The following is a 6000-nucleotide window of genomic DNA, read 5'->3' as shown; positions in this document are numbered from 1 at the left end:
AGACCCATTCAGGAACGCCTGCAAGTGCTAGAATTCCTTCTCACCACCTCGGTCCCTAAGAGAAAAGCTAAAGAGCTCAGCCCTGGAGAGGGCACATCAAGGTTTGCCGGAGAAGCGGACAGCTGCACAGAAGGGGGCGGATAAGACCCGGAAGATCCCCCCACTCTTCTACCCCCCGGGTCAGACATCTGGGGGTACGTTAAAGCCCCAGAGAGGGTGCCGACCCGTTTGACAAGTTGAAGGCAGCTTTTCTGGGTAAAACGGCAGTGCCAAACCTCGGACCCCCTGCTCCAGGGATGTTAAATACAGGGGAGGCCGGAGAATCCTCGCTAGAGGAGGAGGCCGTGGAGGGCCTCTGAGATGAGGACAAAGTGGACAGCGAGGGCAGAGTGTGTCAAGACACTGAGGAAGGGGAACAGTTGGATGACATGTTTGACCCGGATAGCATAAGACATCCGCAGACTGGGTACCTTCCCCTAGAGTGGCTCAGTATATGGCCGCGAGAATTTGCAAACTTCTAGAGATGTGCGGTTCCGGATGAGAACAGAGTGTCCGAGGCCTGAGCTTCCTCATAAAGTTATGGATACACCGCAGCTGGATGCTAAAATGGTTACCTTTTTGACTAAGGATGTAAGACGAGGGGTCGACCACGCCTGGAAGTCCTGCCAGGACAAAGTTTTGGATATTGCAGGTCCCCTCGCCAAGATTAGGACTTGGCAGAGAGCTAGGGACACAGGCGTTCCGGTGGATCCACGTACGCTCGCCAGTTGGGCGCAGAGGGCGGTCTGCTTCCTCGGAAACGCTAGTACCGCTCTCCAAAGGAGAGAAGGAGTTTGCTGATCAAGATTGACAACAAATTAGGAGACCTCACTAATTATGAGGCAGGCCAAGCTGCTAAAGGTCTTTTGTTTGCAGAGGCGTTCGTCAAGGAAATGTCCCGTTTTGTAGGGACGTACAGTGCGCTGGAGAAAGCGCAGTCCTCCATTCGAAAGATCTTCCCGGGACGAGTTTGACAGGACCGGCCGCAACAGGGGCCGCGCGGTCAGTCGTTTCTTTACAAGGCGGCCCCGAGGACCAAGGTCGCAGACAGCCCGATGCCTTTTTCCCCCGCCAGAGGGAGGTGTTTTCGTGGAAGAAGAGGCAGAGGAAATTTCCGACAACCCAGTTCAGCCGGTGGTAAGACCACAAAAGGCCTACCCCGCAGAGTTGGAGGGCGCACAGCTTTGTTTAGACAAGTGGCGCGCGATATCAGGCGATGCTTGGGTCTTGCAGGCCGTAGTGGGGCTAGGTCTGGAGTTTGTGAGTGTGCCTCGTCAGGACAAGTTACCGTGCAAGATGAGAATGTCGAGGGAGGAGTAATTACTCGAGAGTTGTGCGCGCTTGTAAAAAAAAGGGGCTATAGAGGAGTGTTCAGACGAGTTTGTCGGTTTTTACAGCAATATTTTCCCAGTGCACAGGAAAGGGAAGTCAAGGCCAGTAATAAACTTGAAAGAATTGAACTGGTGGCTGATCTACAGGCACTTCAAGATCGAAGGCATCGATCTTTTGAGAGATTTACTGCGCAAAGGGGACTGGTTAGCGAGGCTAGACTTGAAAGACGCCCATCTCACCATTCCCATACAACAGGAGTTCAGGGATTATCTCAATTATTTTGGAAGAATTTGCAGGTCTACCGTTCGGACTGGCCTCAGCACCCTGGGCTTTCACAAAGGTGATGAGGCCAGTGGCGGAAGCCATCAGGAGCAGGGGGAAATCAGAATTATTGTGTATTTAGACGATATCTTGCTCTTAGCCCAAAGCAAAGGGGTTCTGAAGGAACAGGTCAGCTGGGTCTGCAATCTACCGTCTTCCCTGGGATTCTTATCAATTGGGAGAAATCGGAGCTCGATCCGAGACAGAGGATGGAGTTTCTGGGGTTTGTAGTAGACACCAGGAAGGCCATGTTAGAACTGCCACAGCAAAAATTAAGTATAAAGAAGGAGTTGAGGTCAGCGTCGGAAAAAGAGGTTGTATCTTTGCGGAGCTTAGCGCGCTTAGTAGGGCGGTTGACAGCTTCTATTCAGGCAATATTTCCGGGGCCTCTACATTATCGAGCGCTCCAGAGGTTGAAGATCAGACACCTGCGAGAGGTTTTAAGATATCACCAGTTGGTTCCGCTAGACGAGGAAGGAAGAGTAGAATTACGATGGTGGCTTCAGAATATGGCAGCATGGAATGGCAGAGCAATCTTTGGGGACATGCCAGAGATAGTTAGAGTGGGATGCGAGCAGAACCGGATGGGGTGCCAGGTGTGGTCAGACACAGGCAGGGGTGTCGATGGTCGGAAGAGGAGTTGAGACTACATATAAATTGTCTAGAGTTACTGGTGGGTTCGTTCGCGGTGAGGACTCTAGCGAAGGACAAGGCAAATTGTTGCATTCTATTGAGAATGGACAATATATCAGCAGTGCGTTATAAACAAGTTGGGAGGTACGAAATCGAAAGTACTAGCGGAGATAGCGAAGGATTTTTGACATCATTGCCTACAAAGGAAATTAGTGGTAACTGCGGAGTATCTCCCATAAGTCCAGAATTCAATAGCGGACTGCAAATCCAGGTACCTGATGGACTCCAGCGACTGGAGGTTACGCATGAGTGTGTTCGAGCAGATGCAGGAACTATGGGGGCCCATGGAGATGGACCGGTTCGCCTCCAGACTAACACGCATCTTCAAACATTTTACAGCTGCAGGATGGACCCAGAAGCTTTAGGGACAGATGCGTTCTTGCACAGTTGCAAGGGTGCACTGCTTTATGCGTTTCCCCCCTTCATAATAATGAGGACCCTGGCGAAGGTACATCAGGAGCATGCAGAGGTAATAGTAACGCCGTGCTGGAGGTCTCAAGCCTGGTTTCCGACTCTGATGGAACTTTCTTTGGATTTTCTGAGGTTGATTCCGTGGGAAGCGGACCTACTTTGCGACCCGTTGGGTCGGAGGCATCCCTTGGTTCAGACGGGAGAGTTGCAGTTGTTAGCCTGCAGGATTTCAGGAAAAGATGGGATCTGCCAGGTCTTTCGAGAGAAGCTGCATAATGCATCAGAGACTCATGGGCCCCCTCTATTCTCAGGAGCCATGATTCCGCTTGGGAAAAATGGACAAGATGGTTTGAATTGCAATGTATTGATCCCATTTCGGCTTCTATAGTGCAGGTGCTTAATTTTCTGGCAGAAATGGCGGCAAGTGGTAAAGTGTTCAGGACGCCAGGTGTGTATAGATCTGCGATTTCGGCGGGTCATGATAGATACGAGGGTCGTCCTATCGGGGAGCATCCTGCAGTAGTGCGGTTATTGAAAGCAGTGAAGATGAGGAGACGCCGGTTCCCAAATACTCAGTCATGTGGGACATTGAGAGAGTTTTCCATATGTTTAAACAGTGGCTGGATAACGATTGTTTGACAGCTAAGCGTCTGTCAGGAAAGTTAGCGATGCTGTTGTGTTTAGTGTCATGTAGAAGGGTTTCTGATGTGAAGGCCTTGGAAGTGGACAGAAAGATTTTCTATCCAGAGGGAGTAGCGTTTCAGATAGCGCAGCTTCTTCGATTATATCATATCTTTACTTTCCAGAAGAACCCAAGTTGTGTGTGGCACGTTGTATTAAGGAGTATGAAAGAGTCAGAGAGTGTGAGACCTGCTGGAGTGCGACAGTTGCTTATTGCTCGTTGGAAGCCCTTTCAAGCTGTAGCGTCAGCCACCATTTCTAGGTGGGTGCGAGAAGTCATGTGCTGGGCCGGTATTGATTTAAACATGTTTGGAGCTCACTCTGAGAGGTGCGATGACTTCCAGAGCTTTTGCAGCTGGTGTGTCCTTGCATGATATTTTGAAGGCAGCATATTAGTCTTCAGAATCTAGGTTTAGGACCCATTTCAAACCAGTAGATTATTTGGCCAAGATGGTGTTAGCGAGCTTTAAACAAGCATAATGCTCGCCTCCGGTCTGGTCATAGAATGAAGATTACCAAGGCGACTAGCGCAGGTAGTCTTGATTCTATTAAAGACACAGAGCCGAGCATTATTCCCGCCCTTGTATGCGGGGAAGGTGAATGATGGACAGTGATCACCTTGATATTAATGTTGATCATGTAAAGCGATATGTTTATGAAGTTATCAATCTTGTGATTATGAAGTTATCAATCTTGTTATGTTCTTGTATTCTGGTGACTGGAAAACGCGTACTCCCGCCCTAATTGTGTATTCTCTGATTTGATTCTAGGAGATAAGAATAGTTGAGAAGAATAGTTGAGAAGAAGGTGCTTTGGGAGAGGGCAGTATACACGGAGTTAAGAAAGTTGATAACAGTTCGTTATATTGCAGGAGTTTACAGTTGGTTATTGAATCAAAGAAAGAGGAAGGAGTCCAGGACAGGAAGTGAGAGAGACCGAGGCAGAAGCGGATTGGTGTTCTGGAGGAGGTTTAAAACTACAAAGACTTTACAGAGTTGTTGGGACTTGTAGTTTTTCTGAGGATCTGATATTTGGGAGTTCACAGTTTTAAATATTGGCTGCTATGGAAGTGGCAATAAAGAGTTTAAGCATAATGCTCGCATCCGTGTCTTTAATAGAATCAAAACTACCCGCGCTAGTCGCCTTGGTAATCATCGGTACTAGCAATTGTAACATCATTGAAAACCCTTATGCAGTAAAGGCTATAGAGTATGAAGGTGGATATACACCTGTCAACTTGGATCCTTTCAGGAGTTTGATTGATACACATCTGCTTTACAAGACCAAAGAGAAAGGTTCCCCTACTCCTTACACCTAGACTAATGGCACCTGCAGCTTCCTGGATAGATTAATTTCTTGTTTTATTCCTACTTGAAGGGATTTTACTTTGATCCCCACCAACAGCAGTGACCATGCGATTACCAAATTAATCCTTCAGTATAACTAGAGGAAAAAGTGTGGATTAAAATTCCAATGTGAATAAGGTGGGCAACAGAATAAGATTGTCAGAGCAAAATATTACAAGCTTTAATCAGCAGCGGGTTACCTCTTATTGAAGGGGATCCAATTAAACATTTTGATATGAATGACTTATTGCGTTGGAAAGTGATCTGTACACGCAATGTCTGTGCAAAAGAAATATTTGAATATTTCATTTTTTTTTTAAAAACACGAATTATGTGATTGACAAAAATAAAAAGGAACTCTGAAAGGACAAAAATGGTAAAGGCCATGCATGTAGATCCAGGTCTGAAGGCAAAAAATATAATTATCAAAACGAGATAACTATTGGCTAAATAATATTTCTGCTATTGCGAAAGATAAGTAGAGCCCTATGTAGCACCTGGTGAGAAAGAGTTCATATGCCAGGCTGAGGACATCCATCTACTTCTAGCCAAGCTTAAAAGCATTCAAGGCACCTGGCCCTGCCAAATATTGTCATTAAAAGGACCCCATTTTATGGTGAAACATCTTGTCTCGCCTTTTTACAGTGATCATCTCCTCTAGGTTTGTCCCTGAAAGCTGGAAAGATCAATATTGATCCCCATGCATTTAAAGCCCATCAAACTATCGCCTGATTGATATGGTGACCACCAATCGAAGTGGTTTGCTCAGCTCTTGATGGATACAATGAAGGACTGGACACAAATCCCAGAAATTCCTTAAAACCAACAGGCATGTTTCAGAAACCGCATTGGAACTCAAATCTATAGACCCTGTCGTAGCGGATAATGGATGCCTTGGAACACAGGGATCACACTGGACTACAAGGCCACCTTCGATACAGTGAACAGAGCCAGTTTGAGGAGTAGCTAGACAGTTGGGGTCTCCATCCCGCTATACTCCACTTGATCAAAGAGCTTTATACGAATACCTCTGTAAAACGGCGTTATCAAGGCACTTTACTGCGTTGTTGACCAACAAGAAGAGCTATTTAAACTGCCAAAATGTCCTGCGAGCTGGTAAACCGCATGCAGCGTGGTTAACATATGATGATACCATCCTAATTGATCAGACTCCTCT

Source organism: Ambystoma mexicanum, chromosome 4q, assembly GCF_040938575.1.
Source record: "Ambystoma mexicanum isolate Mex_15411 chromosome 4q, UKY_AmexF1_1, whole genome shotgun sequence".
NCBI lineage: Eukaryota > Metazoa > Chordata > Amphibia > Caudata > Ambystomatidae > Ambystoma > Ambystoma mexicanum.
Note: the sequence above shows the minus strand (reverse complement) of the source record.